A 15,680-nucleotide genomic window follows, 5' to 3' on the forward strand; every position below is an offset into this window, starting at 1 on the left:
GTGGTATAGAAATGAAATGAAATGAAATGAATGAATGAATGAATGAATGAATAAATAAATAAATAAATAAAATACTGAAGCTGAAATATTTTGGGCACCAAATGCGAAGAGAAAAGTCACTGGAAAAGTCACTGATGCTGGGAAACATTGAAGGCAAAAGGAGAAGGGGACGGCAGAGGATGAGATGGCTGGATAGCATCACCGATGCAACTCCGGAGAGAGCGGAGGACAGGAAGTCCTGGCGTGCTATGGTCCATGGGGTCACGAAGAGTCGGACACGACTTAACGAGTGGACAACAACAAAATCCCATTGGAATCAATAAGATTGAAGAGTTTAACCTGGTGCTTAAATCCTACTGATTTCAATTAGACTTAAGCATATCGTACTCTGGATTTCGCTCAATGGCTCTGCATCCAAATCTGCACTGACATGTATCCTTGGAGGCAACTCGCTTTTGCACTATAATGTTGATAGTAAATCTATGAGCAAGGACTTTGTTACTTTATTTTAGGTAGAGAATCTTTTTACGCTAAGTAAATGCAGCATAGAAGATTGCTTTGGCAACTCATAAGAAGAGCCATGATGGATCAGACCAAAAGCTGATGTATTTCAACATTCTGTTCCTACAGTGGCCAACCAAATACCTGAGCAGGGCCGGCCCTACCATTAGAGTGAGGTGGCCCCTCAGGCAACTGATTTGAGGGCAGCAAATTGTTAGTTGTTTAATTTGGTATTGCTGTACTTTGCTGTCACGAGAGGGGGACAGTTGCTTGAGGGATTTTTCTTGCCTCAGGTGTCAAAATAATTTGGCTTGCCTTGATGGGTGGGGGCACCATTTGCTGCTCCGCCTCATGCAGCAAAATGTCCTGGGCTTACGCTGTGCCTGTGGAAAGTCCACAAGCCGTGCATGAGTGCAATAGAACCCTCCTGCCCATGTGCCCCAGTAACTAGTATTGAGAGGCATACTGACTCTGCAACTGGAGGTAATATATAGCCATTGTGGCTAGCAGCCATTGATAGCCATGAATCTCCTTTTAAAGCCACCCATGTTGGTGGTCATCATTACCTCTGCAGAAGTGCAGTGAAATATTATATTTCCTCAGAAGTAACACTCACTGAGTTTAAGGAAGTTTACTCCCAAGCAAGTTTACATAGGTTTACAGCCCATAGCAACCTAGTTAATCCTGGTATAGGTTCCTCTTTGTCACTCCCGCATAACTGTCATGTGCTTCATATGCATATGCTGCTGTGTGCCTTGGGTTTACTAGAAGAACAAGAGAAAGTAAGCAACCAGAGAACCTTAACACTTATGCTAGCAGGCACCCTGCAGGGGGAGTTGAAGAAGACATGGAGCAAAAGAAGCTTTCAGCTTGGGAGGAAGAATTGATCAGTGGCTCCCCACACCGTACTACTGTGGGGCAAGGGACAGTGTAGTCTGCTGCAAAACTGATTCAGTTGCCAGAGGGGTGGCTGTGTTAGTCTCTTGCTGCAAAAAACAGCAGCAGCCTTGCGGCACCAAGACTAACAAATGTATTATGGCATAAGTTTTCAGGAACTGGAGTCCACTCATCCAATGTATCAGGATAACTCTTCATGCATCTGATAAAGCCAAGAGACTCCAATCCACAAAAGATTATGCCATAATGAATTTAGTCTTCAAGGTACCACAAGAGTGTTGTTGTTTTTAGAGAATTGATTGTTATTCAATATTGGATTCAGTATGAGGACTTGGACAACTGGGTGTCTCATGCTTTGTATCTCCTTAAAAATAAATATATCATAATTACAGGGAAGGCTGTGAGTGAAAATAGTTTATCGAGGAGGGGCTGCAGCTTCACTCTCTTGAAAGGTTAGCAAATCATATGACCACATTTGGGAATTTTTGACCAGTTTCCTTCTGTTTCACTGGCACCACAGTTCACAGATGCTGCAAGCCATTTGTCAGACTGTTTCCTGGTTTCTCCTACCTTCCTTTGGCTTTCTTTTGCAAAAACAGAGACGTAATCACAAAGTTATGTATTATGAAGACAAGTAAGATTCTTAATTTTACTTTACGGAAGAGTCCACTTTGTTTGAACTGTGGCAAACATTATTATTATATGTATTTATTAAATTTCTCTACTGCTCATTAGCTGAAGCTCTCTGAGTGGTTTATAAGACAAAGCTTAAAACCATAAAATACAATAACATAGCAAAACTTAGTATAAAACCATAAGTTTAAAATGGAATAAACCTAAAGTAGTACCAAAACAAAGGTAAAGGTCAGCAAAGATAAAAAAACGCACATCACAATTTTTAAAACTGGAGGGCTAAAAAGCCTGGGAAAATTAAAAGGTCTTCACCTCATGCCAAAAAGACCACAGTGTAGGTGCCAGGCCAGCCTCTCTGGGGAGGTCATTCCACAACCAGGGTGCTATCACTGAAAAGGCCCTCTCCTTAGTAGCCATCCACCCCACATCATTCGGTGGGGGCACCTAGAGAAGGCCTCTGAGGATGAGTCCGCAGGTATATATGGAAGGAGACTATCCTTCATGTAATTGGCCCAAACTGTTTAGGGCTTTATAAGTTAGTACCAGCACTTTGACTATAAACTGATGTTGTGGAGTAATGTGCTCTACAGGTTTTTCCATGCTGATGTATAACTCCTCTTAGACTCCAATCCTGTGTACACTTATCTGGGAGCGTCCCATTGAACTCAATGGGGCTTACTTCTAAGTAGACATGGACAGGATTGCACTGTTAGTCATTGTGATTTTTTAGATGTTTCAAACTTCTTTTTCTAAAACATGTTTTTTCAGGTGATTTTATGACTCAGCTGAAGAAATTAACTGCTAAATAGTAGGGAAACCAGGCATAACACTACAGCTGTTTAATATGGTCATTACACATATCTAACTTTTTTTTTGCAGCCTGTACTGCAAACAGAAATGAAATTCAGAAACCAATATAGCTAATGCAGAAGGCATTTCCAGAAAGCTAAGAACTATCTACAAAGAACCAATGGGCCATCATAAAACCACAAGCTACTAATTCCCAGGGATACATGGGTTAACATTTTCAAAGAAAAAGAAAAGGTGGTATTCCAAAGAAAAATATGTTGATGCTCTGTTCTTTAGCGTTTGTGGTGTTCTTGATACTAAAATAAATAACTTCTTTCCATTTATTTATAACTTTTGAGGCTAGAATACTATGCTCCAAAACAACACACTAATGAAATAACGCATAGTATTTAATAAACTAAGGGTGCAATCTAATAAACTAAGGGTGCATGGCTGGCTAGGGAATGCTGGGAGCTGTAGGACTTTTTTTATGCCTAAACATGCATAGGATTGTGCCTTAAATAGTTAGGCTTTGATCCCGAGATAACTGAACTGAGGGCAGTTCATGACGAAATCTCCCAAAATCTGAAGGTGGTACTGCCCTGTCTTTGGACAATTCCCCTCTTCCTCAGCAGTCCCCTGCATCCCATCTCACTCCTAAGTAAGTTTGTCTAGGATTCCAGTCTACATATAGTCTTCAGAGGCCATTTAATATCTGTAAGGACAAACCCCACATTCTTAGACTGAAAGAATGGATTTCTTGCCCTGTCTATCATTCAAAGTCAATTAGAGCAGGCCTAATGAAGCCCTATGAGTCAGTTTTGTACTGACTACATCAGGAAATCTAATTAACATTGAAATATCACCCCACGCTAAATGTTTATGCTATTCAGGCTTGAGTTATGATATGCAAAAATTGCTAGATTCCAGAGTAAACACAATAAAAATACTACAAGTAAACTGCTCATGAAATGTATAGTTATTTCTTCCCATTCATGCTTATGTGCTTTCGGTCTAAATAGTACATATAATATTTCACTGATCATAAAACCACCACTGCAGGCTTACCCAGGACTCTTGCTTATTTCTGTTTACTTCTTTTTCTTTCATTCTCAGCCACTTCCTTTGTTGTTCTGTGTAGAATAATGGGTCCAATTGGCCATGCTGGCTGGGAATGATGGGAGTTGCAGTCCAACACATCTGGAGGGCACCAGCTTGGGGAAAGCTGCAATTGGCTAGAAATGCTGGGCCTTCAAAAATTATGATTTGAAATCCAGCTATTAAATGGCCTGAGAGACTAATGGTATTAACTAGATAACCCAGGAAATACATCCCAAACCTTTCTGCAGGTCACTAGATTTACTTTTAAAACTTCTAGTGTGTGTAAAGTATCAGAACCGTAATATCCTAATTTAATTTATGTTTAGAATAATATTTTCAAAATAGTGCTTATAACTCTGAAAAACAGGGTTTACTTCCTGAATTCCTCTCCCCTCATAAAGAATATGCAAAGCTCAGGACAGTGAATAAGGAAAGTTCAGTCTAAGGGTAGGGAAATTTCTCATTACCAGTAGTGGACTTGGCTGAATAGAATAATGGTTTAGAATGTGTGCTTTTTAAGTGAAGTGTGGGAGAAAGTTTTTTCTTCTTCTTTCTGTGTAATATTATTTCAAACTTTTTCTGGGATGCTTGATCATCACCATACGATTTAGGCCTATACCCCAGTACTCCCTTTAAAGAACTGTACCACTAGGTTTACTCTCAATAAACCTTGCTCTTTTGAGTGTGTGTGTGTGTGTGTGTGTGCACACGCGCGCGCGTGCTATATGTTAAACAACATACTAGCACTGAGCTTATCTAAAAAAAACCCCACACCCCCCAGCACACTATGTTCATCTACCCTTCCCAGGTGCAAAAAATGCCTGGCAATCCAGTAATTGAACATTTTACATTCTTTGGATTAATTCTGACTCGTACCTACACTTGCCAACTGTTCAAGTGACTCTAGTAGCTGTGCCTTAAAAAGTAGCTTGCACTGTAGCTGTAAGTAAGTAACAATGCTTATCTTCATGCCACAAAACTTCATTTGCTGATTTCTGTATATTAAATATCAACACAGGAGCAGAATGGGTGATTTTCCTCTGGTTAGTTGGCAACCCTACAAAGAATTGTAGCTCTGTGAAGGACTAGGAATCACTAACAATTCTCAGCAATATTGCAAAGCTAGGATTCCCAAGGTTGTTTTCTTTGGAGAGTGGGTGGGGTGGAGGGGGGGAGGGCTATGACAAGTAAACTGGTTTCAAGCTGATTTAGATGTGTGGCCACAAGTGCATTAAGACTTCATTCCTCACATTGTTTGGTTTGAAGTAACTCTTCAGACAAACCTTAGAGGAACAAAGTTTGAATCATCATATTATAGGATTGTACCCTAACTGTAGTGGCTATATGCCCTGCTTCACAGAGGACAGTCCTCTATGAAGGCATCTTCAGTTTGAGGGGTGTTTCGTCCAAAGCTGATTTAAAGATTTAAAAAACCCTAAGGAGCAGAGCAGCAGGGGCCCTGAAGTTGCCCATCCACAGTTAGCACCTGGGCTGCAGACTGAGCAGGCACACAGGAAACCTGGTCACAGTTTCCCTGCTATGGTGAGATGTATTGCATTTCTATTTAAATTATAGTAATTAATGCTAAATTTTTATCTATAACATAAATTGCTATGTGCAAATTTTATACAAATCTTTTTTTGGCAATGCATTAGTGGCCGCCCTAGCAATCTACTCAGAGGTAAGCACCACTGAGTTCAATGGGAATTACTCCCAGGTAAGTGTGCATAGCCAGATCAAGTTCTGCAAAGACCTTCCCTCCACCAAGAACAGTGAGGAGTTGACTGACAGCAGGCACTGGGTATGGATGCTGATTAAGTGCCTTATTCACAATGCACTTATAATCCCCACACAGTCTCACCTTCCCATTAGGCTTTAATACTGGCACAATGGGCATAGCCCACTGGGTCTGGGTAACTGATTCTAGCACACCTAGCTTGACGAGATGCTCAAGCTCTTCTTCATTTTTTCCCCACAATGCAAAAGGCAAATTCCTGGCTTTCATGGATCCAGATGGAGTGACACTGGCTTCCCTTTGTATTCTCCCAATTCTTCAGAAAATACCCTTGGAAGTTTATTAACAATTGCTGCAAGCTGACTTGTAGTAAGGGCATGAATTCCTTGAACGTTACTCCCTACTGATGAGAACCAGTTTCTCCCCAAGATGTTTTTCCTCTGCCCCTCCACAATTATAAGTGGAAGTTCCCTCGGAAAGAACCATACTGTACATCTACAGTGCAGCATCCAATGATATCAACCTTCTTTGTATTGTCATCACGCAGAATGCATGAAGGACTTGACAACTTTGGAGCAAGAGTCCAAGAAAATATGTGCTTAAAGGTGTCTCTGTTAATTATGGGTTCCTCAGACCCCTAATCCATTTCCATTTTGCACTTCCAGCCATTGATTAATACTGTGCATACAACACAGAATCATGAGGTTCCTTGCCACAGACCTTCTGAATGTGATATAGCTGTTAAGTTTCATCACCCTGTGGATAATCAGCCCCATGAGACGCTAGGTGGAGTGACATTTTACTATAGTTCCCTGGCCTTGTGCCAATAGATTCTGAATGGCAGACTTGCTCAAGGTGACCCTTCCTCTTGCAAAACCTGCACTCAGCATCCTTGAATCTGCACAGAGAGCACTGATGTGGTCCTCCACAGCCTGAGCAGGAATAGGTAAACCAGGGCCTATCTGCACATTTTATAGAGGGTGCATTTCTTGTGTTCTGTTGACCTTGCTGCCCAGAATTCTCAGCCTGCTTGCTCTGGATGGCATTTACATCATCTGTATCTCTCTTGAGTTCTGTGATGCAGTCTCACTGGCTAATGCCTTTTCTTGAGCCATTGCAAATGGCAAATTTGGCTCAGACAGGAGGCATCGTCGTAATGCTTCATCATAAACCCCACAAATAAGGTGATCCCTCAACCTTTCCTCCAGAAAATCCCCAAAGTTGCAGTGATGACAAAGATGACACAGTTCTGCAGTATAAGTGGCAATGCCCTCTCCAGGTTGCTGCATTCGTTTGTGAAATTTAAATCTCTGCACAACAACTGAAGGATTTGGTGAGAAATGTATCTTCGATAATCATTAAAGTTAATCAAATGTCTTAGTTTTGGGTGAGGCAGGAGCAGTTAGGGATCTCATTATGGCAAATGGCTGTAGCCCACAAACCGTTAAGAGTACATCTCGCTCTTATTTAGCATTAGCTATCTTATTTGCTTCCAGATAGAATTAAAGCTGTTCTGCATAAGAATCCCATGAAGTAGGTTGACTAACATCAAACTCTTCAGTATGTCCAAAAGCAGCCATTTTGATTTTAATTCTCTTTACAAACCAACCAACCAACCAACCAACCACAGAAGTTGCTCAAGTTCCTTACCAGTTAGCTGTGTTCACTGGATTCACAGTCCTTGCTGCCTGTATAGCTTTTAGAATCCCATCCTCATCGCCACAAATTCTTGTATAGGTAGAGGGAATGACTGTAAGACTCAGCAGGCCTCAAACACAACTGTCCTTTATTTATCACACACAGAACTGCAGAACTTAGCAGAAGTACCACCCACTGCTGCTACTTCCAACTCTACAGGAGCGGCCAAGGTTCAAAACAATAACTAACCCACAGTACCCCCGCCCCCTAGAATACATAACAGTGGCAGAGGCAGAACAGCAAATTACATCCCTCCCACCCCGGCACCACTTTCAACCTTCACTCCATCGTAACTGTGCAACATTGCAGCAGTGAATTAGCTTCTGCTGCAGTACACTGTGGGCTTCTGCAATGGGAATGCACCCTGATACATAGCCACTGAAGTGAAGTAAACTGCAGCAGTCACGCTGCCCTTTTTTTTTTTACCATTACATTTCAATGCACAGCTGCGCAGGCACGTGAGGGTGGGGGTGCAACACTTTGGGGTTTAGTAGCTGTTTTGTATTTTAGGGGTTCTTTTGTGTCCGTCCGTCCCTCATTTGGCAGTTCTCCAGCCCGAGACTCTCACAAAGGTTCGCCAGGGCGTGTGCCCTTGAGAGGTATGTCAAGGTATGTCATCATTCCAAAATGGTGGCTGGAGCAAAGTTGTTCCTGGACCTTCTGCTCCCCTGAGACCCCCTGGCCTTTGGCCACTGTCTCCAAAACAGTCATTGTGAAGACAGGAAGCTGCGACGGTGTGCGAAAGTGTGGATGAAGAAATGAGCACGCTTCCCCGTGCCTCTGTAACTGCACAGCCCCAGGGGAACAGGGAGGAGTGAAGGGGTGTCCCAGAGTGACACAAGCACTAGGCATGCCTACCACATGCCCACCACAAAATGCAAAGTCAGTTCAGGGAAGGGACAGACGGCTCACAACTGCAGGAAACCTGCAGCAAAACAAAAACAATGCAGCAAAACGCGTCTTTGGAAATCCACATTTTCTAGGTGAAACCCATGGTTAGGCTGTGAAGTGGTGACTGTGTCATATGTCCCGAAGAACCTCGAATCGCAGTGGCCCCAGAGTAAATGGCTCATGTAGATAAGTCCCCTATCTCTTCAAGGAGCAGAGTAACCAGGGCCAGTGAGGTTATATTGGCACCTGAGGCAGAAAATCCCACAAGTACCTCTTCCTCTCCCTAGTAGTAAAAATACGACAATGGTAACAATTTGCTGTCCTTTCTTGACACCCCAAATCAGCTACCATGCCTAGTAAACTTAAATACGTGAAGCTTCCTGCATTCCTTCATAATGGAAAATGGAATCCGTTGCATTTCTGCTTGTAATTTGGCTGACAAGAGGCAAAGGAACCTTGCCAGACCCCTGTCTTCTTAAAAATCATTTTAAACACATGTATGAATACACACAATTTATTTATTTATTTATTACATTTATATCCCGCCTGTTTTCTTCTTTTAAGGAACCCGAGGCGGTGTACGTAATCCTCCTCCACTCCATTTTATTCTCACAACAACAACAACCCTGTGAGGTAGGTTGGGCTGAGAGGCAGTGACTGGCCCAAAATCACCCAGTGAACTTCCATGGCCAAGTGGGGACTAGAACCCGGATCTCCCGATTCCCAGTCCAACACTCTAGCCACTACACCACACTGGCTCTCTTATTTCTGTTGGATCAGTTATGATGATGTATAGTAGTTAGAAGTGCGAGGGTAAAGTCCCTTTACAAGGCAGATAAAGAGGGAGTAGGTTCGTTACAAGTTGTTAGCATGGAAATAAGGTTTTAAAAGGCTGGCCAGCTGTGCTGCATGCCAACAGTGTGCAAACCTAGAGCCATCTGCCCAGAAGTAAGTCCTACTGAGTTACGAACCTAGGAAGCTGCCTTATACCGAGTCAGACCATCAGCCCACCTAGCCCAGTATTGTCAACGCTGACTGGCAGTGGCTCTCTAGGGTTTCAGGTAGGAATTTTCCTAGCCCTACCTGAAGATACCGGGGATTGAACTTTGGACCTTCTGCATGCAAAGCAGGTGCTCTCCCACTGAGCCATGGTCCTCTGCTAGTTCAGTGGGACTTACTCCCAGGGAAGTGGAGAAGACTCTTACGAGTCCCCTGGACTGCAAGGAGGTCAAATCAGTCCATCCTAAAGGAAATCAACCCTGAGTGCTCCTTGGAAGGACAGATACTGAAGCTGAAGCTCCAATATTTTGGCCACCTAATGCGAAGAGAAAACTCCCTGGAAAAGACCCTGATGCTGGGAAAGACTGAAGGCAAAAGGAGAAGGGGACGGCAGAGGATGAGATGGCTAGATAGCATCACGGATGCAATGAATATGAACTTGAGCACGCTCCGGGAGAGAGCGCAGGACAGGAAGGCCTGGCGTGCTATGGTCCATGGGGTCACGAAGAGTCGGACACGACTGAACGACTGAACAACAACAACAAAAGTGTGCATGGGATTGCAGCCTAAATGTATTTGTGGCTCCAGGCCAGCTGCCAGGTGCTGCTTGGAGTACCAGGAAAGGGGGGTAATGTTGACAGGTAACCAGGGCAGACATCAGCAGTACGCCTGCCAAGGTGCTGGGGCCCTGGCATCTGCCCAAGGATGCAAGGTGCATCCTGGGTATTAATGCCATAAAGACAAGTTTTAACCAGGTTATATTTATGCCATCTACAACATGGGTATGGGGAGAAAAAGACACACACAATGAATCCAGCTAAAACATGAATAGAGAATGTATGGCCCTACAGATGTTGCTCGACTTCAATTCCTATAATCCCTCACCATTGACTATGCTGGCTGCATAGGAGTTGCAGACCACCTACATCTGGAGGGCATACATTCTCCACCCCTGACTTAAACAGCTTGTCTAGAAGAGGGAGACTATAGTCATGAATAGGAACAACGACAACAGCACCTCAAATCCCATGTTTACTTTAAACAGGAGGCCAAAGCAATTCCTCAGTTTCCTACATGAAACAGCTGAATCTAGTGCTTCTCTTTCTGGTGCTGGAAACTTGCTACCAAATTTAATTGGGCCACACCCACTGTTTCCACAGTGAACAGAAGGACTGAGTGGGGCATTTGCATAAAGGGCCAGGGCTGAAACTGAAAAGGTGTTTGACATACATCCTCACTTCTTTGGACTGATCAGAGAGCCAGGCAAGACAATAGAACAGGACTTCCTGCTGGACCTACACTCTGGAGGACTACAGGAGGAGAAGGGTCCAAAGCTGAGACTGGTCTCACTGTGCTCTTGTTGCAGGACAGCCAGGTGGAAAAACTGGAAGTTCCTGTGAACACTGCAAATGAATTCCAGATGTCATTGCACAAAAGGGTAGTGTGGAGTTCAGGAAGACATGGTTGCCAGCTTTCCCCCCACAATACCTCTCTGCCTTTCAAACAGCTGGATGGCAGGTAGAAGTTTAATAGCATGGCCTTCTCCTTCACTACATCTCCACTTTGGGAAAACTGTATCTGTTGGATTTCTTCCAGGCACACTACTATTAAAAACACAGAGCTTCTGTGAAGAAGAAGAAGAAGAAGAAGAGGAAGAAGAGGAAGAAGAAGAAGAAGAAGAGGAAGAGGAAGAAGAAGAGCATAGCAATCCAGCAGGAGGAAAACCTCTAGGCAAGCTTTTCCCAACCTGGTGCTCTCCAGATGTGTAGGACTACAACTCCCATAATCCACCATCCAACTATCTTGTGTTCCTCCTTCATGGGCCTTACAGCATATGTGAAGCTGTTAGAAGCAATTCCACCCTGGGGTTTAGAGAGTACCTGTTTTGGGGTGGGTGGGTGGAGGTTTAACCAAAGAGGTTTTAAAGTTACAATTATTTGATCAATACAAGTAAACAACATTCAAAACAAAAATTAAATAAAAGAGTTAAAATAGGCACATGAGTGAACTGTACAACTTTCCCCAGACTAATGCCCTCCAGATGTGTTGGACTACAGTTCCCATCATGACCATGCTGGGTGGGGATGATAAGGAGTTATAGTCCCACACACCTGGGGAAAGTGAATATGTTTTGACCATATAAACTGAAAAGACGTGGAATGTTGTATCATTTATGGTGGACTTGTAAAAAAGCTAAAATATTTTGGAAACGAATACAGTCTTTAGCTCAAAGAATATTAAAGACTACTATAGAATTAAAGCCAGAAATTTTTTTATTGGGGCTAACAGATAAACATGTAAAAGAGAAGGGGGTAACCCTCTTTCTCTACATGACAACGGCTGCAAGGTTATGGTATGCACAAAAGTGGAAGAATGAAACAATACCAACTGTGAGCGAGTGGATCATGAAAATGATGGAGATGGCTGAGATGGCAAAATTTACTATTATAATTAAAGAAGGATCAACAACTAAATTTGTTAGATTGGAAACATTTTATACAATTTGTACAAGAAATAGAGAAAAATGATATCTATGTATGTGGATTTTGAACTTTGAGATGGTTAGTTCTTTTGTTGTTGTTAAAAATTAGGAGAGAAATGAGATAATGTCTGTGAACTAAATGTATGATATACAACTAAGATAAGAAGTAGAGAATAATAATAAGCATTTGTTGTATAAGTGGAGCCAAGGGTAGATATCTTACAATCTAAAGAGATATTTCAGTGTGTGTGTATTGTGTGTTTGTTGTTGTTGTTTTCTTTTAAAAAAAAAATTATACCAAAAAACAACAACGGAAAAGACAGATATACTGGCCTGCCGTCTATGATGTAAGAAAAGCTGTCCAAATGTTCTTCTTTGGGCTCATGACAATACATTGCCAGTTCAAATAAGGACACAAAAGTTCAAATTGTCAGTTCATTGTTGTATCGTGAGGGAGATGACAATTTGCAGCAGAGGTGGGGGACAGAAATAACAAGAGTAGAAACAAGACTGCCCTAACATTTTCCAAAGTTGTTATTAAAAAGGTTTTTTTGACGGGGACAGGGAGTGGAGAGCTTCGTGGGTGTCCTTGGAGGACCTTGCAGCACTGCATTAGGGAGCCCTGCTTCGTAGTGTCCAGTAAGTCCAAAACATTAGTTTTTGCTGAGCGAGACACATCCTCAGGTCAAAGGAGGGCATTTTGATAGATGAGAGTTCTGTGGACCACTCCGTTGTTTGAATGGAGCTTTCCAACTCCCTGTTCCACATCTATATTATGATACCTGTGTGGTGCTGCAGATACAATTCTAGGGGGTCTATATGTAGTGGCCATAGACTACCTGCACATCTGAGATAAAAATGATCTCAATCAGCAGAATTTGCCTGTCTTGATTAATTTTGTGGAGGCTCGGAAATCATGGTTTAAGGAAGGAAGCTTGATATTTGAAAAAGGCCCATTCTATGTTCTGGCTCTGAAAAACTGAAACTAAGAGGCACTTTTCATCCCAACTCTGAAAGAAAAAGAATGCTTTTGGGAGCTGCACAAATATTCCAGTTGTACCACAGAACTAGGGTTGTGTGGATAGGGAAGAATGAATCAACTCTATATTAATTGACTGAAAAGCTGGTGGTGAGGTGAATGCCCAGGGAGCATTTTTTTTTCCCCAAAACTTGTTAGGCAAGATCCTCTGCACCTAGAAATAAAACATACCCTATAGATAAATACAGATTTTGAGTTTATCCCATATGCACAATGGGAGCAGTAGAACCAGCAAGTGAGCAGAAAAAGGTGGAACCAGTGGGAGGCTCTGTCTCATTGCTTCCCTCAACTTTGGTGTGGTTACTTCTCCTGTTCATGATCATGGACAAGATTGTGAGCATGCGTCTCATATGTCCACTGAACCAAAATGACCTGCCATTGGCTGGGCCACAAAAACGCAATAACAGTGCAGTCTTATATATGTCTACTCAGAAGTAAGTCCCATTGAGTTCAGTGGGGCTAACTCACAGGTAAATAGGTGTAGGATTGCAGTCTAACTTTAAAGAATTGCCTACTCTCTCAGTTGCCCACAGAGTGGGACAGGAAGGTTCAATGTTATTTAAAAGCAAAATTGTAATCTGCTTTATAAGTCGTTTGGGGTACAAATTCATTCAGATTTGTTATAACCTCTCTTCTCCACATTTGTTTTTGTTACTTTTTTTCCATGTTGCAATATATGTACTTGTACTTAAATTAAAAAACAAGAAGAAACAAGGGGGCAGCTTGTTGCCCACCATCCTTAAAGTTCTGAAATAAACATGTCCCCAATTTTGCACTGACTCCTAGCAGGAAGGAGAGGCCAATGCAATAGTCATGTATTAACCATGACTATTCTGTCAGAATGGATGATATTCTGGAGGTGACAGACTTGACCTTGGGGGAGCTGGGGGTGGCGACGGCTGACAGGAAGCTCTGGCGTGGGCTGATCCATGAAGTCACGAAGAGTCAGAAGCGACTGACCGAATAAACAACAACAAAATTCTGTCAGAGGAAAAGAGCTGGTATGCTTCTCCCACGCTGGGTGGAGTACACAGTAATGTGTTTAATGTCACATCTAGTTTGGACCTTTAAGTTTTGATCCTCTTGCCTGCTGGCACACATATGTGAAAGACAGACATGTAATTTTAAGTAGGTCTACATCAGATTTTCACATCAGCTGGTGGTTGTGCAAGAAAGTGGACTTACATTTCAACTTTCTTATGTTTTTTGTGTCATCTCTGAATAGGTGCATTCAAACGGTAGTGCATTTTTACTCTTCCACCCACCATCCCCCCCCCCCAGTTGTACACTTTTGGGAATCTCCACTTCTTTTTCTAGTTGCTATGACATGGAGTTGTGTTTTTTTGTTGCATGTATGCATACCAGCACTTGTGCACATAGTAATAATTTAATGTAAAAAGTGACATGGGATTGGTGAAACTGTCAAAGCTTTCCACAAGTGTGTTAGTTTCACCAGAGGTGGAGTGAGAGTGGGAGCAGAAGGATGAAGGAAACAGGGCAGGCCAAAAGGCTACCTTAGATTGCACCTAAGTCTAGGAAACGGACAGTGAGGGCCAGAATCCTGGGTGGGCAGGTGGGAGAGTGCCTTCTCCTGTACTACCTGGGGGGGGGGGGTGAGATAATTTTGCAAGTTGAAAACCAATGATAATATGTGTTAAGTAAAGCAGAGCAAGATCCCGTCATAGTTAAAATGCTTTAAATCCATGGGTGCTTTGAGCCTGAGTGTGATGCTGGAAACTGAGCAAAAAGAACTGGCTAGCTTATCCATATTCTGTGCTTGTCATCTGGGTGGAATGAACTACAAACAATCTATTAATCTTAAACAAATTAGTCTGCAGAGCTGCTAACATTTCACCAAGACAAACTTTTATTAAAAATGAAAGATGCTAGCTGGAGACCTTGGGGGTGATAACCCAACACATCTGGAGGACACCAGGTTCGGGGAGGCAAATTCCTTTTTGTAACAGAGTTAAACCCAGATAGTTAAGTATACCAGAACGGCCGACTTCTCTTTTAATTGACCACCCAGGGCCCGCTTCCCTTTATTTTACAAAAAAGCAGAAGTGAAATTTAAAGGTGGATGCATGCTATATGAACACGTATAAGAATTTCCTAATGCTGCTATTCTGCCACTACCACACTGCCAGAAATAGTTTTTAAAGGCTTTGTGATCCATGCTTGTTTTCTTGCATCTGTTTCTCCCCATTTGTCCGTTTTACAGCCCTGTCCTATGTATATTTAGCGAGATGAAAATTATCCCACTGAACTTCGTGGAGCTCATTCCCAAGTAAGTATGCGTTAAACCACAGCCTTGCGTTACAGCTGGGATGTCGCTAAAAGCGCGCCTGAGGCGCATTTACGTACTTTAGAGTAGACATGCAGGGGCTCGGGCTGCACAAGGCATCAGGCAGCAAAAGATTTGGAGTCAAGCAAGACTTAGGCGGCAATCCTAAACAGAATTATCTGGGAGTAAGTCCCATCGAGCATCATAAAACTTTCTGAACAAACAAACATGTGTACAGAATTGCGAACTGGCTGTACAATCCTATCCCTGTCTCATCAGAAGTAAATCCGATTGAGTTCAATGGGATTTACTCCCAGGTAAATCCGCATCGGATTGCAGCCTAGGTCTTGCTTGACTCCAAATCTTTTTGCTGCCTGATGCCTTGTGCAGCCCGAGCCTCTGCACGTCTACTCCAAAGTAAGTAAATCCCACTGAGTTATAAAGGGCTTTGCTTCCCAGGAAGCGAGTTTGGGATCGCAGCCTTCAGGTTGCAATCCCAGCGTGGCTGGAGAACATCGCCTCTCCCTCCCTCCCAAAGAAACCGGAAGACCCCTTTCCTTCCCAGCGGCATTTTGAAGCCAACCGCAGAGAAGAATGCGTGTGAGAAAGAGAGGAGAGGGAAAGAGAGGAG

General features: G+C 42.8%; 1 long non-coding RNA gene across 1 annotated transcript in view; it reads right to left on the bottom strand.

The window, feature by feature from the left end:
* Positions 1–7,463, bottom strand: part of LOC146357781 (uncharacterized) — a 44,952-nt gene extending 37,489 nt beyond the window's left edge. The window contains exon 1 of the long non-coding RNA XR_014791949.1: positions 7,307–7,463. This is a non-coding gene — a long non-coding RNA (uncharacterized LOC146357781). The remainder of the gene's footprint in view (positions 1–7,306) is intronic.
* Positions 7,464–15,680: the final 8,217 nt, after the last annotated feature.

This window comes from Heloderma suspectum, chromosome 1, assembly GCF_057233095.1.
Source record: "Heloderma suspectum isolate Gila_16-S chromosome 1, 16-S_ref, whole genome shotgun sequence".
In the NCBI taxonomy this organism is placed as follows: Eukaryota; Metazoa; Chordata; class Lepidosauria; order Squamata; family Helodermatidae; genus Heloderma; species Heloderma suspectum.